The sequence below is a fragment of the Triturus cristatus genome, chromosome 1_2, assembly GCF_964204655.1.
Source record: "Triturus cristatus chromosome 1_2, aTriCri1.1, whole genome shotgun sequence".
NCBI lineage: Eukaryota > Metazoa > Chordata > Amphibia > Caudata > Salamandridae > Triturus > Triturus cristatus.
The window spans coordinates 109,445,998-109,469,339 of NC_140580.1; positions in this window are offsets into that span (position 1 = coordinate 109,445,998).

Sequence of the window (23,342 nt, forward strand, 5' to 3'; positions counted from 1 at the left end):
AAGGTGAAGGTGATGGCAGCCCTACATTTTTTTGCCACCGGCACGTTTCAATTGACCATAGCTGATGTTGGTGGCATGTCCCAGACAATGTTCAGCCGTGTCCTGCATGATGTTATAGAAGCCATGTTGGTGCACCTGGATGAATTCATCCCTTTTCCCACTCGTGAGCAGTTGACAAGTATCAAGGGTGAGTTCTATGCCCTGGGAGGGATGCCTCATGTAATTGGAGCCATTGATGGGACACATGTGGCTTTGGTACCACCACAGGCACAGGAGGTAGCCTATAGAAACAGAAAACATTACCACTCCATTAATGCCCTTGTGATGTGTCTTGCTAACATGCTGATTTCCCATGTCTGTGCCCGTTTTCCAGGGTCCGCACACGATGCATACAACATGAGGCGTAGCAGGGTGCCAGAAATGATGCTGCAGCTGCACCGGGAACGAGCATGTCTTGTTGGTGGGTATACTCTGTTGGTCCTGTGTTCAGCGCTATCTTTGTATCTTACGGCATCTCCTGACCCACTTCTTCACATGATGTTTCCATGTAGGGGACTCTGGCTATCCCAACATGCCATGGCTGATGACGCCTCTCCGCAACCCCAGAACAGCCGCAGAAAACCGGTACAACGACACCCATGGGCAGACGAGGCGCGTGATTGAGAGGACGTTTGGACTCCTGAAGAGCAGATTCTGGTGCCTCCACAAGACCGGCGGCGCCCTCCCATATGCCCCGGTGAAGGTCTGCAAAATCTTCATTGTGTGCTGCATGCTGCACAACATGGCAGTGGAGAAGGCCGTGCCACTCATCCTTGATCCGGATGAGCAGGATAATCCACCCCTGGAGGATGAAGGGCTCGGGCACGGGGCAAGTGAGGATGAGGACATCCGGAGTCAGCTTATCCGCAACTTCCTCTCATGATGGTGAGTCCCTGTGTCTGAGTGTGCACACTTTGAGCCTTGTGTGGCATGTGTTGCAATGTGTGTGTCGAGCTGACTGTGTGCTAAGTGACTTGGAGGTGTGTTCTGATGTGTCATTCAAGTGATGATGTCAGTCCACACATTTTAGCTGGGACACTAAATTTATTAAGGGCATGGTGACAACATCATTCCTGGTAGAGTACATGTACATGTCTGCGGATTACTAGCTCTTCGCTGACTTGTTGTGTGTCTGGCCTCCCCAGGTTCTTGCGGCTGTCGTCTGCTCATGTCATCATTGCCCTCCTGCTATTCCTCATGAGTATTGTAACGTGTGCTGGATCGGAGTTACATGCACAGACATGGTGAAAAGTCATTTGGGGTAAGGAGTGCAGCAAGGCATTTTGTGGGTGGTACGTGTTTGTGATATGTGGGAACTGCTCCTGCGCATGTAGTGTTACCATGCATACATGTCGACTCACCATGGGCCACATGACGTGTTGCATGGCTCCCATGAATTGATAGTCACCCTTCCTGACAGTCATCTGTCATGGTTTGTGGATTCTGATGAAGGCATCAATGTGTGTATAACGTCCATCAGGCACATACGGGATGCTAATGGTGGACATAGGGTGGGACATCCCCATATGAGGTTCAATGGGGAATTTCAGACTCTCTGTGTGCAGCAAGGGGTGTTAGGCTCAACCCCTTCACTTGTGTGCCAGCTCAGTAGGATTTATCACATCTGTGTGTTGAAGGGGGTGTCCAGTGTAGGTCACACATGGTCAGCCAAATGACCTGTGAGTCTGTTCCAATGGATGCATTTGCATTAGTGTGAGGCTGTGTAATAAAGGTGTTCCTCACACTCCAAGGTGCCTCATCTCTGTCAATGCAGGTCTCTTGCCACTTTGCATGCGGCATATCTGGCTTAGTTGTTAAAGATTATGCATAGGAGTCCATGTGTAGTTTAGCAACATGCATGCAGTAGCTCATGGATTAGGCTCCCTATTGGGCATGAAGTACATGGTCATGTATGTATTTTGGCCTGTTGGTCCACACAATGGGCCATCAACAGCTGCTGAGGGTGTGTCTCCTGTGCGCAGGTCGGCCTTCAGTTTCCTGATCCGGTGTCATGCTTCTTTGGTGATTGTGCATGCATTGTCTCTGGGTGTGCCATGTGACAATGGACACTCCTTACTTTCCACACGCGCCTGTTGCAGTTGTCCTTCTGACATCCTAGTCTTTGTGTGCAAATTCTGTCATTTTGCAAGGAGATGCCGCCTGCTGCTGCGGCCCCTGCAGCAAGAGCCCACGGAGTATCCAGATTTGGCAACAGACATGCCTCCAAGATGCTCCTTACTTCCTCCCTCCACCCATTCATTTGGCTGTCCTCAGCTTGTCTATGCCACTGTTGCCGCCACGCGGTGCCAAAGGCTGAACTATCAGCACATGCAAGGTGCACATTGCACCACCATCCTGTCCTTGCATAACCCACATCACACTACAGTCTGATGTATCAGCCACACATCTAACGCCTGCTGTCAGACATACCCTGGGCACACACACGACACCTTTGCATGCTGAGTGTTCAACTCCAACTGCCTACACTGCGCTGCCCCGCCTTCCAGTCCCTGTCACACCAACCAGGTCACGTCCCTAATACTCCCCACAGGCTCTGTACCCCAGCAAGGGCATGGGAGTGGGACTCAAAGCTTCAGCATGTAGTGTGGTTTCTTCGTCTGGGACATGGCACAGGTATCATCTCTCAGCATGTCAATCTACAGAGTGTCCAGGACCCCCCTCTCCACCATCACATGCGCACAGCACCTCATCATCAGCTCGTATGCCATTGACAGCCAGGTGCTCCTCACCCTCAACAAAGACACAGACATTGGCAGTTCCATCATTCAAGTATGCATGAGATCCATTGATGAATGGCTGAACACGAGCCACCTGAGGCTGGACTTGGACAGGGCTGAGGTGAGCATCTGAGGATTGTCCCCTTCCAGCTGGGTCAAGTGCCTGTGTCCCACCCGCAAGAGCCCTGCACAAGCACCCAGTGGCCACACACACAAGATGGTGTGCATCATGTTTGGCTCGCCCACATATGCCATGGTAGACCACAGCATCTATACCTCATGCTGCAACGCCCTCTGCATTATGCACATGATCCACAGATAGATCCACTCCAAGTAAAGACAGACCATCCCCCAAGTCCATGACAACATCCGTCTCAAATACTGCCCTGCCCTCTACGGAGCAAGTACATCCAAACTCCCAGGAAACTGGTCCACTTCCAGGGGGCATCTGCACACCTCAGCTTCAACACCCTGCGCCCCAGCCACCTCACCGTCCACCACAGATAGCTGCAATGGATCACTGTCTGCTGCAGGATGACCTCCACACTCCCCACCCACACTCAGGAGGCAGTCCACAAACTCAACCCCACACCAACCTTGTACGTCTGTCATCCTAGATCCCGTTGGGCCATCTCCGTGCCTCCAACCTTGCCCTGGCCACCGTTCTTCACATCCACCGTACTCCAGCATACAGGACATTGTTCTCCCACCTGGCCACTCATACCTGGGACTCCCTCCCCGGGTACCTCCACATGAGCCATGACCTCTACGCCTTGATGATAATCTCCCAAATAGGTCTCTCCACACAGTTTAGCAAGCACCCCCTCAGCAGCCAGAGGGCATCACAGCTGAGTGTTGTGTCCATGCCTACATTGAATGATACCTTGTGACCCATGTGTGTCCTGTATCAGACTCTGATCCCAGGGTATGGATGGCTGGAGTTAGTTCAACACTCAGGCATAGTTAGACATTTCCACACACATATGTCGTTGAATAATGCCAAATGACAGCAACATCTCATGAGAAGAAAAAAAAAATTTATTTTTGGTGGGGTGAGTCTTTTGGTAGATGTGCTAAGGTGCTCTACCGGGTGCATAGAATCCAAAGTTCACAGGGGGAGATGGCATCCTTGTCAGTTGGAGTCATCAGAGTCCAGAGCACAGTGTTGGTCATCATTGGTCAGACTGTGTCCAGCAAGTCCATGTGGCAGAGAATGTCATTGGATGAGGTGCTGCTGTTGCGCCAGAGGGCCAGGTGCCAGGCCAGGTGACCTGGGAGATGTGGATGGTCCGCTAACTCTCACGGTCTTTTCCGTGGATGACCCACCTTCCTCCGGGGACCCTCAGATGCAGGCCTTGATGATGCTTGGGACGCTCCGTCAGACGAATCCTCCTCCTCCTCCCTCCCTGTGTCTGGTGCTGGTCTATGCCTGGTGGCACAAGGAGGGTTGCCCATGCTTTGGGTGATCTGACGGAGTGATTGGCTCACGTCCCTGTGCACCGCCAGGAGCTCAGCCAGTCTTGCCTCCATCCGTCCTTGGTGTTGTTGATGACTGGCATGATGCTCGACCTGCAGGTTCTTTATCTCATTGAGGGTCCCCTGCATCTCGGAGAGTCTTGACACGACCTGGTTGATGCCTCTGGTGTCACGCCGGTATGAGTCCAGGATGTTGCGTATGTGTGACATACCGGTGTCCTGAGCTGGCTGGTCAGGTTCGCGCCTCCGCCTGCCTCCACTCCCACTACCCCTGCCCACTTGAGGCTGGCCGGCCCTTGTGGGCACATCGGGTCTACGGGACCCCTGAGGGATGGCATTTGCAGGGTTGCCTGCCTCCTCCTGGGTTCCCGGAGAACCTTGTCCCTCCTGGTCAGACTGGCTCTGTTGTTCAGTGTGAGCAGGGCTCCTGGGTGTGTCCAGGGATGTGGCAGGAATGGGGGGGGGTGGTTGTCACAGATATACCTGATGCAGGTGCTGCAGGGGCTTGGGCACCAGAGGGTCCAGGTTGGTCGGGGTCATCCACGGAGTGGTGAGAGTCGTCGCTGCCGGTGGGATCGTCTTAACGCGGAGCCTGGGACTGTGATTCTTCCCCCCCAGTGTTGAGGGGAGATCGACGACGTTGCCCTGTGTGTGAGAGAGAGACAATGTTAATGGTGTTTCATGCCACATCTATGTTTCATACATATTCAAGTTGACACAGTTCCTCCAGGTAGTTGGATGTCCCTAGCATTACTCTCAATGTCCACTTGGGGGATGGGTATGTTGCGGGGGACAGATTGGGATGTTCTCCTGAGTGTTTGACCTGTAGATTGTTGGCTCTGATGCTTATTTGGCTCTGGATTGGTCTTGTTGTGTCACATGTCCATTGTGGGAGTGTGTAAATCCGTTGCCTGCCCCGGGGGTGTGTGCTTGTGTTAGGGGGTGTGTGACCGGGCGTGCTGTTGTGTGTAATGTGAGTTGTCATTGGGTCTCCCAGGTGATGTGTCGTTCCCCTCATGGTGCATGCTGGCATGACAGTGAGTGTGAGTTCCTGTCCTAGATACCTGTGCTTGTGGAGTTGGTGTTTGAGTGTACAGTGGTCCCAGGAGGGCCTTGTGCTGCATACAGCAGGGCCCAGTGTCAGCTACCTTGTCAGTAGTTTGCCAGTCCCTGTGCATTGTGATGGGTATGTACCTATGACATATGGGCTGAGGGCATTGTTGTCTGCGTCTCATTTCCACAATGTGTTGTGTGGGGCCCACCCTCCCAGCCTCCCGGACATCCAGTTTTGTGTTTGTGGTTGTTGTAGCCTTGGACATGGCCTTGTCTTGATTTGTGAAGGGTGCATGGAGACGTTAGTGGCATGAGCATGGTTTTTGAGTGTGGTTGTGTGCGGTGAGTGCTTGGGGGAAGTTGCGTGCATTTGGTGTATATGTGGTGTGGACCCCATTGCCCCCATGTTACATAAGTTGTTTGTGTACTCACCAGGCTCTGCGACTCCTTCAACTCTGTGTACTCCCACCGGCGGTAGAAGGGCCATCACCTTCTCCTCCCAGGGATGGTAGTGTACGGGTCTGCGGGGCGGCCCACCTCCAGTGATGTTACTCTGGGCATATTCTTCATTCATTTTCCTCTTGACCGCCCGGCGCAGATCGTACCACCTGGCTTGGCATTCATGCCTGGTCCTTCGGATGGGCGCAACAGCATTCACCTTATCGACAATCCTCTACCACATGGCAGATTTTTCAGCTATGCTGGTCTGTCTGACCAATGTTCCAAAACAGCTGTGGCTCGACTCTGATGACTTCGTTGACAAGGAGGTCCAGCTCCGCCATTGTGAACTTTGGATTCTTGACTGTGGGCATGGTGTGGGGTGTGGGTGTGGGTGTGGATAGTTGTGGGTGTGTGGGTGCGAATGTGAGTGTGTGTGTGTGAATGTGAAGAGGGGGATGTTTGTGGAAGAGGTTGTGTGAAAGTGTGTGAGTGAAGGTGTAGTGAAGGTATGAGTAATGTGGAGTTGTTTCTCTGTGGGGTCTGGCAGCAGTGGGTCTGTTGCAAAGGCTCATGGGTTGTGTGTGTGGGCCCTTTTTATTGGTCAATTTTTGGGTGTGGCTGTGTTTGAATTTTGGTGGGTGTGTTATAAGAGGTGGTTGTGATTTGGGGCCTCTGTTTGCCTGTTTGGATGTGCCAGGTCAGTCATTGAGATGCATTTTGTCTTGTAGACATGTTTTGTGGTGTTGTGCGAGTCGAATTGACCCTCCTTGTGCTGTTTTACAGTGTCCTGGTTCTGTATGAGTCTTTTTCGCGCAGGTACGATCCGTACATACGCGATGCTGGGTGAGGGTGCTGGGGTACGGTGTTGGAGTGCGGTGCGTACATGCGGTGGGGGTATGGTGCATACACGTGCGGCCCTGGGGTACGGCGCGTACATGCGGAGGTACGGCGCGTACAGGGGGGGACGGCGAGTACATGGGGGGGTGCAGTGCGTACATGCGGTGGGGGGCAGGGGGTTCAGTGTGTACATGCGGTGCTGGTATACGGTGTGTACATGCGGTGCTGGGGTACAGTGCGTACATGCGGTGCTGGGGTACGGTGCGTACATGCGGTGGGGGGCAGGGGGTATGGTGCGTACATGCAGTGGGGGGGCAGGGGGTACGGTGCGTACATGCGATGCTGGGGTACGGTGCGTACATGCGGTGGGGGGGCTGGGGGTACAGTGCGTACATGCGGTGGGGGTATGGTGCGTACACGTGCGGCCCTGGGGTACAGCGCGTACATGCGGAGGTACGGCGCGTACATGCGGGGGTGATGCGCGTACATGGGGGGAAGGCGCATACAGTTGCGGGGCTGGGGTACAGTGCGGACAGGGTGGTGTATGGTGCTGACATATTTGGGGGTGGGGGGGCTGTACGGCTCGTACACGGGCATGGGGTTACCCGTGTACATGTGTGCTACTGCGTTAGCTCCGTACGGGCCATTTTCCATGCGATTGTGTATTGGGACGGACGGTCGGGATCGTACTTGCGCGCTCGGACTTGTTTTTTACGATTTGCACGTAAAAATGTCCGGCTCACTCTCATACACTTTTCCCGACGATATTCGGACGTAAAAACTTTCCGACGCACTCTCGTAGACTTTTTCCGACGCTACTCATAGATGTTTTTCACGTACGAATCGTACTTGGCCGTTTGTACGGTACTTGTGCGACTCGTACGTAAAAATATACGGATACGAGCCGTACGGTAATTTTTTTTAACGGATCGGAATCGGCACCTTAATGTCAGAAATATGATGCGGTCATCACAAGTACGGGGAAATTCTGGATACAACAAGGTTTACCATAATTCTAATGAGATACAAGGAACGAACAAAGGGAGGTCATTGAAGCACCGAGTTGTATTACACTAGATATATGTAGTAACTACTCTATGATTGGTAACGTGTCCAAAAACTATTTAATTGCCATTTGCAAAGTGGGCACAGGACGCCAGAGCTGCCCTCCATTATCTACAGCTGGAGCACAGCAACACCTTATTGCCCTGGGCAGGTACACCCTACACCCCTAAAGCCACCACCAGCACCTCTCCTCACACTCACCAGACCAATTCACACCGTACATTTCCAATACAGCGATGTATCTCCGCAGGGTCATTTTAAATATATTAAATACTGCACTTATTATTTACAGCTTTAAGAGGCCCAAAGCTTTGGGCAGTGATGGGCTCCTTCCTCGGGCACCTCAGACACGGGGGCAGAGAAAGACATTCTGCATTGGGGACAGGGAGGGAGGTGGAAGAGGCAAGATAGAGAGAAGACAGAGGGAAAGAGGAGCAGGCAAGCATAAAGAAACGACGAGAAAGAGAGATGGTAAAAGAAAGGTGGAGACGGGTGGAAAAGGCGTGACAAGCAGAGAGAGAATACAGGAAAGAAGAGGGAGAAGCCAGGTGGAAAGTGAGAAGGAGTGAAGAAAGAGGCTGGGGCTTAGAGAGAGAGAGGGAGAGGTGAGGGCAACGGGACGAGGCGGAGTGGGAGACAGAAAGTTGAGAACAGAGGCAGTAGAATGGGAGGGGAGAAATGGAGAGAGGGCGCGAGACAGAGAGAGATCGAATGAGAAGGGAAGATTTGTTATGGAGGGAAAGAGACAGAGTGGGCGAGAGGGGGTAAGAGAGGAGTGTGTTTACGTTGTGAAATGTGGAATTAGAAAGCCATGGCGAGATATAAACATGAAGGAGACTGGGGAGAGATAGGCTCATATAAAGAAAGGCGAGAGAATTGAAAATGAGAGACAGCGAGGATTGGAGAAAGGGGTGTGGGGGGAGACTTTCTACTGTGGTATGAAGCTATGGTCCACAGGCTGGGAGCCTCCCCGGCAGGTCACAGCCGGGGTCACTGGTTTCCCAGTCCTCCCCTGTGCAGCTGGGCAGGGGTCGTTTGAGGAGGCCCAGGAGGTGACGTACGAGCCCCTAAGTAGTGCTGGGAGTCCGTGAGCAGTGTGAGGGTTTCCTAATTGAGACAGGGCGCGTCTTATCATGAACTGCGATCTGATTACAGCTTCCCCGACACACCCCTCATTTCCTTCGAGCTGTAGGATGCGTGTGCCCCCTCCGCCCCCGGGTGCTCCATCTACTGCAGTGAAGCAGGAATCCAGGCCGAAGAGGCACCACCCCGACCAATGAATACACACAAGGCCGTGGCGGTTCACTCTTCATTCATTCGTGCATTCATTCACGTGTTTATTCGCTTTGCGCGGACAGAGCAGCTCCTATCAGCCTCTTCTAGACGATACTGCAAACGCAGCTATGGAATAACCAGCCCTTTAATGGCGCGTGTGTCCCGGAAGCAGTTAGAACGCTGGGATTCTGTGTCACACACACACACACACACGGCTGAGGGGGGACCAACAGCAGCCGCAAAAGACGATCTAACATCCGCCCTTACAACAGACACCACGTGCAGCGACTCCCTCTAGCGCCAAGATGCGTTTGGGCCATTTTCCTCCCTGAGGTTTTGTAATAGTATTTTCATTTACCAGGACACATGTCCACTCACATGTCCTTAAAAGTGATTTATTGGTTTCCTTAAATAGAATCACATGAAACCTTTTAGCGCCTGGATTGGCGCGGCACAGAAGAGCTTTCTTTCTCTGCAGCAGAAATTCATGTTTGCACGTACAAGACAGTTGCTTTAAGAATGACAGTCGGCGCCACTTTCAGTGCTGGGTGGGTCTAAGACCCCTAAAACGCACTCCCAGCATTTGGGAAGGGGCGCGAGGGGCGTAACTTGTGGCTAAACTGTCCGGGCCCTCTCATCCTGATGGCTTGTAACGGGGTGGCATACACTGAAGGGTTTGTTTGAGGAGCAGGGCGGCTCGCCGGTAAACCTGCAACTGGTTGTGTACCAATGTTTGTCCGGGGGTTTACTCACCTGGACAGACAAAACCCTTCAAATGTTGCCATTGTGCAGTTCGAGGGTTTTCCCGAAGCCCATCATGTGCTGCGCGGCTGCCCGTGTGCTACAACGCCCATTGAGGCAATACACATTTTTCGGAAAGAGAGTGAAGCTAAAATGAATGCGACGTCAAACTGCCACCGCCCGGGGATTAATGTAAATCACACAGCTACAGACTGAGTATTGTATGCAACGGATGTATGATTTAAAGAAAATACTGGTAAAGCTGCCTGTCAAACAAACTCTCCGCTTCGACCCTCCCCCTTTTATTATACTCAGTCTGGACCTGAGTTTCTGCACGGCCCCCGAACTGAACCCTCCCGAACACGAAGACGTGAAAATGTTTAATTTTCTTGTTCTTTAGATGGAGCTGGAATTGTGGCAAGTACGGAAGAAAACAAGTATTTATCAGACGTTTGTAAATGGCTAAATACACAATAGTCAACGGTGAAGCAAGTCATTGTGAGTCGTAAGACGCCTTCCCAGTTTAACACTTTAAAAAACCAGACACATTACCCTCCCCCCCCCCCCACACACACACGTCCTAATACATTAAAAATGTGATTCGTTCGTGACACTAACTGCATGCCGCATAACCTGCCATGTTCTAAAATGTTAAAAACTGTTTATTTGTGAACTCGGTGCCGATAGGCTCCTGGATTTTTGGAGACGCATCGCGTGTCATGGTGGCTGTTAGTAGATATTAAGCTCCTATTGGCTTTTTTTAAAAATAAAACTTAAAATACACAGAAGTAACCTGCGTGGGAGATTTGTCAACATCGTAGCATATTGACTCAGGCTTTAACTCCACGTTAACGCCCGCGGCGGTCGTCAGTGTATCCGATTCAATAATAATCGCGCTGCGGGGGTGATTTCCCAGCGAGGCATGCGCCCCCTAGCACAATGTGCCCTTTCATGCACTCAAGCCGCAGATGAGGCCGTCATCTGGAAACGTGCCGATGAAACTGTCCCGTTTCGCCCAGTCTGACAGTGGTCAAAAAGTGTTACTTTTTATGCTAACTGGATGTCAGGAGATGCGTCCATTCATGGCCCACAAACTGTGAGAACACTTTCACATTGTTAACAAGAATGTTTCTGTGTTACTGCAACCGGACATTTGTAGGTGTGCCTGTGTGTGGCTACATGTGCATCTCTCTGCTTCTGCATATGTATGCATGCGTGTATGTTTGTGTGTGCCTGTGCACGCCTGCGTTGCCTGTGTAGGTGTGTTCCATTGCTACCCCTTGCGTACTGCACCTAGGGCTGTTTTCAAGAGCATGACTGATTGTCTCTCTGTATGCTTGTCTGTGCGTGCCTGCGTATATATATTTTGGTATAGTTGTGTGCCGTGTGCCTGTTCATGTCTGCTTGTGTATGTCCGTGTGCGCCGGTGCGCGCGCGCCCAGTGTCTGATAGTGCCTGTGTATGTCTTATTACATACTACACAGGCGTGTTTGCGTGTCACCGGCGGCACACCCGTCTCACTGCAGACGTGGTCACGTCTGTGGGTGCACTCAGCTCGAGGTGTTCCGTGTTTTTACAATTATTATTTATTTTAACAGGCCTCGCGCTGTGCTGGGTGGATTCGGTATGGGGGATGTGCGCGAGTGAGGTGGAGTGTCGCGGAGGCCGAGGGTCTGGCGAGGGGGCCTGTTGGTCAGTACTTTTCTGTGAAACGGGAACACCAAAGAAGGCATGTGGTGGGTAAAGTAACTTGCCACTCCTGTTAGGTGGACTGGTAGTGTCACGCAGTTTCCTTTTGGAAGCAGGAGTCAGGGCAGGGCTGCCGCAGTCTCCGACGCGGACTGGCCTCAGCAGCAGCCCTTCCCGGAGACCCACAAGCTCAGTGCGCACGTGTTTTCTTATTCTTACCTAATTTTTCTGGGTCGTTTTTAGTATGTTTTGATTCTCGTATTAAATCGTAAGCTGGTTGATAATAGGAGTAGCAATACCGAGGTGGCCACTTTTCCTGTAATGGATATACCACTGCGTCGCGGGTTAAGTGAGTGTTCTGCAGCCTTCTGCAGTGTGGTGTATCCGTCCAGTGACATTGTTCAGGGTACCGCTCTGCACCAGAGGAACAGCGTCCATCTATATCGCCCTGCAGTGCACAGCCATCTGTGAGCCTTGAAGCAGCGTGCAGCACACATCTGTGCTACCGCGTCCAGTGTCACTGTTAAAGCCCTGCAGTGCACAACTCTCTGTGAGCCTTGAAGCGGCGTGCAGTACACATCTGTGCTGCCGCGTGCAGTGCCACTGTTAACGCCTTGCAGTGCACAGCTCTCTGTGAGCCTTGAAGCGGCGTGCAGTACACATCTGTGCTGCCGCGTGCAGTGCCACTGTTAACGCCTTGCAGTGCACAGCTCTCTGTGAGCCTTGAAGCGGCGTGCAGTACACATCTGTGCTGCCACGTGCAGTGCCACTGTTAACTCCTTGCAGTGCACAGCTCTCTGTGAGCCTTGAAGCGGCGTGCAGTACACATCTGTGCTGCCACGTGCAGTGCCACTGTTAACTCCTTGCAGTGCACAGCTCTCTGTGAGCCTTGAAGCGGCGTGCAGTACACATCTGTGCGGCCGCGTGCAGTGCCACTGTTAACGCCTTGCAGTGCACAGCTTTCTGTGAGCTTTGAAGCGGCGTGCAGTACACATCTGTGCTGCCGCGTGCAGTGCCACTGTTAACGCCTTGCAGTGCACAGCTCTCTGTGAGCTTGAAGCAGCGTGCAGTACACATCTGTGCGGCCGCGTGCAGTGCCACTGTTAACGCCTTGCAGTGCACAGCTCTCTGTGAGCTTGAAGCAGCGTGCAGTACACATCTGTGCGGCCGCGTGCAGTGCCACTGTTAACGCCTTGCAGTGCACAGCTCTCTGTGAGCTTTGAAGCTGCGTGCAGTACACATCTGTGCTGCCGCGTGAAGTGCCACTGTTAACGCCTTGCAGTGCACAGCTCTCTGTGAGCTTTGAAGCAGCGTGCAGTACACATCTGTGCTTCCGCGTGCAGTGCCACTGTTACGGTCTGCAGTGTACAGGGGTATAACCCTGGTGGTGGATATCAGTGCAACCAGGTGCAACGCAATGCACTATGACGCACACACCTCAGTTACCCTGGGCTGTGTAAGCATTTGCGATGGTGTGAGTGGGAAGAATAAGGGCGCCAAAAGCCTCACGTCTAAACCCCCTCCAGGCGGCGAGTCTCCCTTCCCCGCTTCCCCCCTCATTCCATCCAACTGCGCTCTGCTACCTTAAATCACCACTGACAACTTTGTTGGGTGCCTGAAAAGGTCGCAGTTTATTGGCATAATAACAATTTACACCTTTGCATCACTTTGTTCATGTTTAGGTACATGTTGCATTATTAGTATTCTTGACCCAGCTTTATCAATCACCAGGGAGGGGAGGGAACCCTTCTTTGGGGTTTCTGATTTCGGGTCTAGGCTTCAGCTTGCTACCGATTTGGCGGGTCTCCGTTTGGACCTGTCTGGGCCGCAAGCGCCGTCCCGCTCGCCCTTTACCCTTTCGTGGGCCCTCCCTTCACCCAGAGGTCCCTGCCGGATGGCATCCCAAGGACCTTTCTTGAGCAACTACTCTATTTTCTTGCGACTGGGTCCTTTGCTTTTGTCTCCTTCTGAAACCCTGCCGTGAGGCATCCCAGGGGTCATGGGAGAGCATTATCTCTAGTCTTTGCTGGCGGCGTGCCGCCCTCTGGCTCCCCCAGTGCCCCTGCCGTGCGGCATCCCAAGGACACTGTGAGAGCCTCCCATCTATCTTCTAGTGAGTTCTTCCCTCTCGTTTGCTAATTTAGTTAGGTTAGCTCCGCTACCCTCCACCATGCGGCTGCGACGCCCGACTCCTAGGTGTGGGTGGGTGGGTTTCTTCTTCCTTTGTCCAAGGCCCGGGGGGGGGGGATGTGTGACTCCAACAGGGCCCTGCGTCCCCCTTTTATCCCCCCCCCCCCTGGCCCCTATGCTCGCCCCCTGATTGGGGGGGGGCTTGTTCCCGCCGATGGGGCCAATCCTGGCCACCGTTGGCCTAGCCCATATGTTAATGTAGGAGGAGGGCGGACGGGGGAGGGCCTCCGCCGCCGGATGGCGTTTTGCCCGGGCCTCTAATGGGTCCGGCTTTGCCTACCCGGCCCGGGTCCTAACCCCCTCCAGGCGGCGAGTCTCCCTTCCCCGCTTCCCCCCTCATTCCATCCAACTGCGCTCTGCTACCTTAAATCACCACTGACAACTTTGTTGGGTGCCTGAAAAGGTCGCAGTTTATTGGCATAATAACAATTTACACCTTTGCATCACTTTGTTCATGTTTAGGTACATGTTGCATTATTAGTATTCTTGACCCAGCTTTATCAATCACCAGGGAGGGGAGGGAACCCTTCTTTGGGTTTTCTGATTTCGGGTCTAGGCTTCAGCTTGCTACCGATTTGGCGGGTCTCCGTTTGGACCTGTCTGGGCCGCAAGCGCCGTCCCGCTCGCCCTTTACCCTTTCGTGGGCCCTCCCTTCACCCAGAGGTCCCTGCCGGATGGCATCCCAAGGACCTTTCTTGAGCAACTACTCTATTTTCTTGCGACTGGGTCCTTTGCTTTTGTCTCCTTCTGAAACCCTGCCGTGAGGCATCCCAGGGGTCATGGGAGAGCATTATCTCTAGTCTTTGCTGGCGGCGTGCCGCCCTCTGGCTCCCCCAGTGCCCCTGCCGTGCGGCATCCCAAGGACACTGTGAGAGCCTCCCATCTATCTTCTAGTGAGTTCTTCCCTCTCGTTTGCTAATTTAGTTAGGTTAGCTCCGCCACGCTCCCTATGGTTTATCGATCAGAGGGAGCTCCCCCCCAAACGACCCCTGCCTTGCCCTACCGTCAGAGAAACCCCTCTGCTCTAGTACCCCTACAATTATTGCAAATTAGGCAGTGGACGCAGGAGGCTGGTCTCCTTTGTCCATGGGTGAAGGCATGTTTTACTGCCAACCTCTCCCTGTCTGTTTCTCTTCCATTGAGACCATGCAGCTAACTCAACCCCTTCCCTGCTCGTGACGGAACCACCCTGCCACGAGCCACGAGCCACGAACCGTGACCCATGCCGGAGCGGCCACGACCACGGCGCCGCCGCTGCTCCCCCGCAACCCCCCCCCCCCCAGCGCCGCGGCAGAATTCCCGCCGCGGTGAAGGGGCTAGGCTGCAGCAGACGCCAGGATGAATAAAAGATTTGCTTGTAAAGTGCCTACTGTCAGCAAGCCTGCTGCCCCTGACCCGGTTTAATTCCTTGCTTGGGGTTTATCAGTAGCATCCTTGTTCCTATCTATAAATGAAGTTGCTGTTTTCCAACTGTGTTTATTCGCGACTCTGCCAGCTGACCTGGCCTTCATTTAGCCCTGATGAACTAGTTAACTCCCGGATGTGCAGCTTTGTTAAATATTTCCTATTTAAGCGACTTCGTTATTGCCATTTAGCCAATTTCAGACCATAACCTATCCATACCATGCCTATACTTGGTTCCTGTAATTGATGTAACTATGTAACCTGTAACTCGCTGATCATTATGTAAAGCGCTCCGACCCCTTCGGGCCCAGCCCGCGCCAGATAAAACTTTGCAAACCAATAAATAAATTTGTTAGATCCGTTGCTCTGAATTGGGGTTTTAAAACAACTACACTTCTTTCTGGACCGTCAATGGTTGCAGCAGAACATCACACGCTGCAGGTGCTGGGTAAGAACTAAGATGGAGTGACCCTTCCCCTTCTGATTCTTGCTGCGTAACCCTAGCCTGCTTCTCCTTCACTTTGCAACAACTCATCGCTTCCTCCGTGCCGAAGTGCGCTTTTGGCTGGTGGTTGTAAACTAAGTAAAGTGTGGTATTCGCTTTTCCCCATTTAGCAAAGCCATCAGTCCTTAACAGAAATTCCCAACCCCTATGCGCAAGGCCGTTTCCTCCAGCCTACACTACACTTGTTGAACTGGTTCGTATGCGTGCCAACTAGGTCGCCGACCCACGAGACTTGGGTAGTCAGATCTCTGCGCGCCAATATCACTTTTACTGTCATGTACATAATTTTTTTTTTTTTTGTTTTTTTTTTTTGTTTCCCCCGGCTCCGAAAGAGTTCCCTGTGGTCTATTGTCTCTGCGGGGTTGCTTACTAGTCCGAGGGTTAAGTGCCTCTCTTCGATTGCCACTCTAGGAGCAACATTGTGCCCGCTTCTGTGCAGGATTCCATGCCGTCTCTCTTTCATTCCATCTACTTGCTGTACACAGGGCAATCTCCCATGTTACGTAATCCAGCACTGCTCTGCACCTATACCCACTCACTTACAATTCTCTCTGGCCCCTCGGTGGTTCTGATGACAATGTTAGAAAACAGTCAAATAAAATAACCTTCGTAGGCCTCTGTGTACTCAGGACTTGTGTAACATGCCTCTCTCCTTCTCTGGTTTGCGTGCATGCTTCTCACCCCTCTTATCACCACCCAGTACAAAATTTTTTTTTTTTTTAAACTGATGCGCGCCATCTTAGCGGTATAGGTCAAACAGGGATTTTGTTTAACTATGTGTATAATATCCCATCCCTTGAAGAGAGTTGCGCCTTGCAGTGAACGTGATCTCAATAGCTGACCTAGTCCTTTTCCCCTTCGCCTTCGTTTATTTAATTCTTAGCTACCTCAGCTGTACCATCTTTGAGAGGTCCCTCAGCTTCCTTACTCCATATTACTATCCGCAGGGCTGCAGGGTGTTTTCTAATCCCCTTCTTTATTGTCGCTGCAGTTTGTTTAGCACGGAATCGATAAGCCACACAGTTTATCTTTTTTTTTTTTTTTTTTTTAGCGAATGATCGGCGTTTGCTATCACCAATCCGGTAACTTGTGGAGAGCTATTGACAATGCTAAGCGCCCATGAGCATGCTGTGTGAGCTCACAGCGCTTGGTATTACGAGGCGGTCTCTCCCATCTCGGTCCTAACCAGACCTGACCCTGCTTAGTCTACGAAATCAGGTACCTCTGTGGTGGTATGGCCACAGGCCCCCTACACTCTGCTCAGTTCTCAGAACATGGTGTTTTCGGGTCACACTCCCAGGCTGGCAGTGTACAGTTAAACTAGTCGCGTACTGCCACCCGTTTCATTCTCTTTAATTGCATTTACTTCCAATTTAACTTGACAAAGTCCTTTCTTTACTTTTCTGTTCTATTGTTGTTGATAGCACAGCCATTACCCAACCGAGGTATGACTTCACCAACTTTTGTGCTCGTGTAATGGGTAAACAATGTTTTACCCGCTCTCACTGGGTTGCTCCTATGTGTAGTAACTGGGCTCTACATTTTTGCAACTATTTCGCTACGCGAGCGTCCACACACAGTTTCATTCGATCCGCCCCATTCCGCGCGCTACACCCCGCATCTATAAACAAATAGTCAATCCTCTATTGCCTGTAGGAGCATTTGATCCCATTTATCATTCTTCCAAGGTAACCAACCCTCGTGGTGTACTTGCTCCCAGGGCTTTTAGCTCTAGCTGATCCTCTGAAAGGTGGGCTTTCTATGGGCCAGCGCGATATTCGCTACTTTGCAAAGTATTTGAAAGTAAGCCGTACCAATATGAAAATGTACTAATATTTACAACCTATTGAACCGAAACTGAGGCTCGAACACTGATCTCCATCTCGAGCCCACAGCCTGCAGGGAGGTAACCGTGTCAAGGCAGACCTACGAATTTCGAGCGTTTAGAGATCTAATAATCGACACCTTCCGTGAAGTGCATTTTTCCTCCGATGTCTTCCCGCACAATGTGTAATATTGTGTAATATTTAACTTACACAATGGTATTCAATTAAATTATTATTCTTATTCTTTGTTTTTTAAAGGCGAATCCTCTGCCCAATTTTACGCATCCGCCCGCGAGCTTACCTCCTGAAGCAAGTGCCTATGAATGGATAAAAAAGGGGGTGGGGGACCAATGCTGGGGGGGGGGGGTCTGTTTTCATGCCCCTGGGGGTCGGCAGCTGCTCAGGTGCCTTCTACCAGCTACTCACGCCTTCCTGGATGGCAGAGCGCTAGCTAACATGGCGCTGCCTTAAGGCATACATCATCTACCCTGGAAAAGAGATAACCCTAGCTTCATTGCGCCGGGCTCTCTGACCTCTGCGTGTGTGGACGGGCCTAGCAACTTCTCATCCGAGTCTCGCTACCCATATCAAGGCAATAACCCAGCTGCTTGCCAACCCCCACCCAGACATAGCAGGCAAGATTAATATCGCACCCCAGACTTTTTAGCCTACGTAATGGTGCCCCTGCAGAGCTGATGCTTACCGAGCACTCCTGTTCTGCAGCCGTGGGATGTCGGCTCCGACCCTTGTTCTCCCCACCGGCCCGAGGTCGCCGCTGCCGCTCCTGATGCATCATCAGAACTCCCCCCAGGCGCCCTGGAAACTTCGCATCGCTCTGCGACTCCGGCGCCGACCGATATTGCAGGCCGGGGGTGAGAACGGCAGCTGATCACCCAGTGGCGTCCCAGCTCCCCCTGCCCCTGCCGTGTCACACCTCCACTAGTTCCGCGGTCATCTGCTGGTGTGGGCCACTCTTGTCATGCCTGGGTCGTGGCGGTGTGTTGAGAGGCCCTCCGATGCACCTAGTTGCTGCAGGGATCGCTGCCCTCTTGTGACATCATCGGTCGCTGTCGCCCAGTCCCGGTCCTTGCACGTCTGAAAGGGAAGCAGGCAGGATGATTCCCCGGCACTGGAGCTTGGGGGACAATCCGTCTCGATACCACTGCTTTCGGCGCCGCGGGCCTCGTCACACTGCCTGGGGATCTGAGGGTCGTGCCTGCGTGACCCTTCCGTCCCAACCTTCCATGCCCCGGCGGGGGCATGCAACCTGTTGTAGCTGGGTTCCCTGTTTGGCTGGGATTCTCCTTTGCCTGGGTCCTGACGGTGGAGACGGTCGCTGTGCCTAAGTTCCCAAGACCGATTCGAAAGTCTTTGAAAACAATTGCCATAGATTTTGGCGCCGCTCCCCCAGCTCCCATGATATCCAAGTGGCGGGCCTCGTTCCCCTGGGCAAGGCGAAGGTGGGGGGGCGGTTCCCTGTGCTGCACTGTGGACGCCCGCTGGGGGGAAGCTGTGGCTGGCTGCCGCTGGAGGGAAACCGGATGCCTCGGCCCCCTGTAAGGTCGATCTTCCCCCTGCCAGTGCTTTAAGCTGGGCTGTTCACTGCCACCAAGTAGTTTACGGCGGTGGCAGCTCCCCTCTTCTTCCTTTGTCCAAGGCCCGGGGGGGGGGGATGTGTGACTCCAACAGGGCCCTGCGTCCCCCTTTTATCCCCCCCCCCCTGGCCCCTATGCTCGCCCCCTGATTGGGGGGGGGCTTGTTCCCGCCGATGGGGCCAATCCTGGCCACCGTTGGCCTAGCCCATATGTTAATGTAGGAGGAGGGCGGACGGGGGAGGGCCTCCGCCGCCGGATGGCGTTTTGCCCGGGCCTCTAATGGGTCCGGCTTTGCCTACCCGGCCCGGGTCCTAACTAAGGCGATCACATTTTGAAAACCAAAAACCGGGACATTCTGTAAACATAGAGGTAGGACATAAATGTTGCATCGGCCGACGGGCACAATCTGGCAGGTTCGCCAACTTGGAACATACAGACATTGAGCCACTAGGAATAATCCAATGCCACGTGTGCACACGGTGGGCCCGATTCACAAAGGTAAAGTTAGACGAAAGTTTAACATTAGGACTTTCGGTATTCACAAAGGGCATTTACGAATAGTAAATGCCCTTTGTGAACCTAAAGTCGTAAAGTGACTCTCTCGTCTTTACCTCTGTGAATCGGGCGGAGTATCTTTTTGTTAACTAAATTGCTTTCTGCTAAGGGGCTGCTAATTCATTCTGCGTTGGAACATTTGACAACTTGCTTTTCTCTATGTTCAATCGACCCCCTCTGAAAACCAGGGCATGGGCGACACTTAGTGACATTTGCAGGGATATATGGTGAAAAACTGGGATTGTTCCACCAAATTAGGGCCGCTGGTCACCGTAGCCTAAAGGCACACAGCTCCTGCCATGTGTGCTACATAAGGGAGCGTGTTTATTGCTCAGAATGTAGTGCTACAAAGCCAATATTTCACAAGGAACAATCAATTACGCAAAACCGTGCACTGCGCATCCCTTTCCACAACCATCAGTGGACAGGGGAGCATCACCTTTGCCTCGTTTTCGTCCAGCTTCTTTACTTCCTGTTAGCTCCGCCATAGCAACGCCTCCACAATTAGGGGCAGATTTACAAGCCCCGTGCGCCACTTTTGCGCCGCCGTTGCGTCACTTCTGTGATGCAGCGGCGGCGTAAAACTAGCGCCATGCTGCGGGGGATTTACAACGTGACGCATCTAGGGAGATGCGTCACGTTGTAAAGCCCTGCGCCACATGAAACCTGTGTCAGGTTTCATGTGGGCGTTCCGGCTCAGGGTGGGCGTTCCGGCGCAGGAACGCCTCGGAAAAGTGCCTGAGTGAAATGTACAAGATTTCTCTCAGTCACTTTTCTGACCCCGCTGCGTCAAAACCTTGAGCCTACTTGAAGCAGGCGTAAGGTGTGAAGCACCATGTGGAAGATAGGCGGGGTTGGCACAGTGCTGGAGTTACGTCGCGCCCGCTACACAACTCCAGCACTGCGCCAACCTTACGCCGGCTGATGGGACACACATCTGTTTATCCTTGCGCCATGATGTGCCGCATTGTAAACGTGGTACATCTGTGGTGGCGCAAGGGTAAACTTGCGTCACGCATCTTTCCTGGCGCATCCCTGCTGATTTGCAGGGATGAGCCAGGAAACGTATATCTGTACCTTAATTGCGCCAGTTCATGCATTTGAGAAAAAACAGCAATGAGATCTAGAACACAGCCAGATCCCTCCTCCCCCAGTAAGTTATATAGCATGTAGCCATATACTTTAATTTTATTGTTTTAAAAAAAGTGTGAATGTGCGTGACATTCTTAAATCACATTTGGAAATTGAGGACCTCATTTATGAAAAGTGACGCATTGCTGCGAGAAAACAGCGATGCATCACTTTTCCTTGCGCCCTCCTTGCGACAACAATGGTGCGTCATATTTACAGTATGATGTATCATGTCATGAGGAGTTACAGATACGTCAGTATTTCTGACCTATCAATGTCAATGGTATACTTTATTCGATAAAAAAATTCGTCATAAAAGTATGCAATTTATACAGTACAAAAAGGATAAAAACAAGAATCCGCCAATCCTTAAATACATACAACCTTACATACTACACAAATTCTAATTTGATAAAATATACAATAAAAACAGATACCAGGAACCATGGGAACATCCTACCAGGAAACCCTCTAGCAATTAGGTGGAGTGGGGGAGGGACTTGGCCCTCCTCATGCGTGTCTGCCATGCACTACCCAAGTATTTAGCTACTCTACACACCATAGCAGTAGAGGTCGTGTCGGTGCAAAGAACCCGCAGGGCCATTTTGTGACATCTGAGACCCAGCCCCTTGCATAATGGCTTTAACCATATCTTCCAGGCAACCCTATATGCTGGACAGGCAAAGAGGAAATGCGCCACAGACTCGTTAGGGGCTGCACAACCAGGGCAAGCTTTCATTGGACCACTCAGGTTGTTCCACCCGGAGGTGAAGTCGTTCACCGGAAGAGTCCCGAGCCTAACTTTTAGGTAGAGTGATCTATCCAGGGGTTTCCCTATGAAGTCAAGGAAAGGTTCAAGTTTCCTTGTCCATTTAAACACCAGGAACCGCTCAGTGAGAGGACCCCCTACACCTCTACATGTGGCCTCCTCCTGGACCAAGTCCCAATACAACTTCTTGATCACTAACTTGGGGGGCGGTGTTTGGCTCGTCCATGATTCACTCAATCCCAATTGCACAACCATCTGCCTCAGATTGCACAACCACTTGATCGTATTACCTGTATTAAGCAGAATAAGTTCATCTAGAGCTGCTGCATAGTTATGAAGCTCCCGGGTCCTTCTCAATCGAACCCAAAAAAGTAGTGGGCGCAGGTGCACTAAGTCTTTAAGGGGGCGCCTACCCAAATCTAACCGTAGTGGGATTAGCGGGGTGGAAACTGGAAGGGCTACCAGATCTCTCATGAACTTGTTTTCAGATGTAACTAACTCCGATGTATTCTCAAACCCCCACAACTCGGATCCGTATAAGGCAGCCGGTAATACTTGGCCCTCATAAATTGCGAGAGTCGGTGCCACAGGTTTACTCGTCGACTCCCGCTGTTCTCTCAAGACCACCCCTGAGACTCTTTTATGGTTTAATAACATTTTGGCCAAGTGATCTTTCCAACTCATCCGGCTATTTACCCTAACATCCAAATAGTCAAAGGAATCTACCAACTCCAGGGGTGCACCATTAAGCGAGAGATTGTTCCTAAATCTCTTGGAGGGTGATAGGACCATAAGCTTTGTTTTAGAGGTGTTGATGGTAAGACCTCTATCGGTACAAAACGCACTAAAACGGTGCAAGAGCTTTTGGAGGCCTGCGGGGGTTTTAGAGATCAAAATGGTGTCGTCCGCGAAGAGTAGGGTAGGTGTTTTTTCCCCTGCCAGGGATGGCGCGTCTGCCGATTCCTCTCTCAGGTGGTTCACCACTCCATTCACAAAGAGGGAGAACAGGGTCGGCGCCATAACACATCCCTGGCGGACTCCACTCTTCACGGGCACCCTCTCTGTCAGTTGTCCCTGGGTGCGCCATCTAATCCTCGCATAATTCCCCTCGTGGAGCTTCACAATAAAACCCAAAAATGGCCCTGGGAAGCCCATCTTCTCTAAGATATCCCACAGTCTTGCACGGGGGACCAGGTCGAACGCCGTCTTGAGATCCATGAAAGCCAGGTAGAGGCTACCTTTATTGATGGTCACAGACTTCCAATAGATCCCAAAGAAGCGGAAGACCTGGTCCATCGTGCCCACCTTTTTTCGAAACCCTGCTTGGAAATGAGAAAGGACATGCTCCTCTTCCATCCAGACACCCACCCTCGAGATAATGACCCTGCCAACCACCTTCTGGATCACGTTGATCAGACTGATCGGTCTGTAATTGGCAGGGTCACCTCTAGCACCCTTTTTATACACAGTTACCACCTCTGCTTCCTTCCACGAGTCTGGCACAGGGTGTCCCTTGGAAATCAAATTCATTATTAGGGCAATAAGTTTAGCCCAGGCTACAGGTTCTTCCAAAAGGAGGTCCCCCGGTATCCCATCAGGGCCAGCAGCCTTCCTCGGGGTCAGGTGTCTAATAACCAGTGCTAACTCGGAGGCCAGGAATGGCTCCTCAAACACCAGTGGAGATAGGGCCCTACTATCTGGATCAGAAGGAGATGAACGTGTCGCATCTATCCCGCCGTACAGTGCAGAGAAGTGGGAATACCATTGTTGATTTGCTATGTGGTTAGCTATTGGTGGCATGCTTCGCTGCCTAGCCTTGTTAATCAGTTCCCAGAACAGCGTTGCATTCTTCGTGTTAGCTGCAGATTTGAGATCCTGCCAGTGTTGTTCCTCCCACTCTCGTTTGGCCAACACCATTACCCTCGCATAATCCTTCCTAGCCGCTCTAACTAGTGAGGGATTCTTTTTACCAGGGCAACTGTTAGCTCCTTCCTTTTTACCTTACACTGGTCC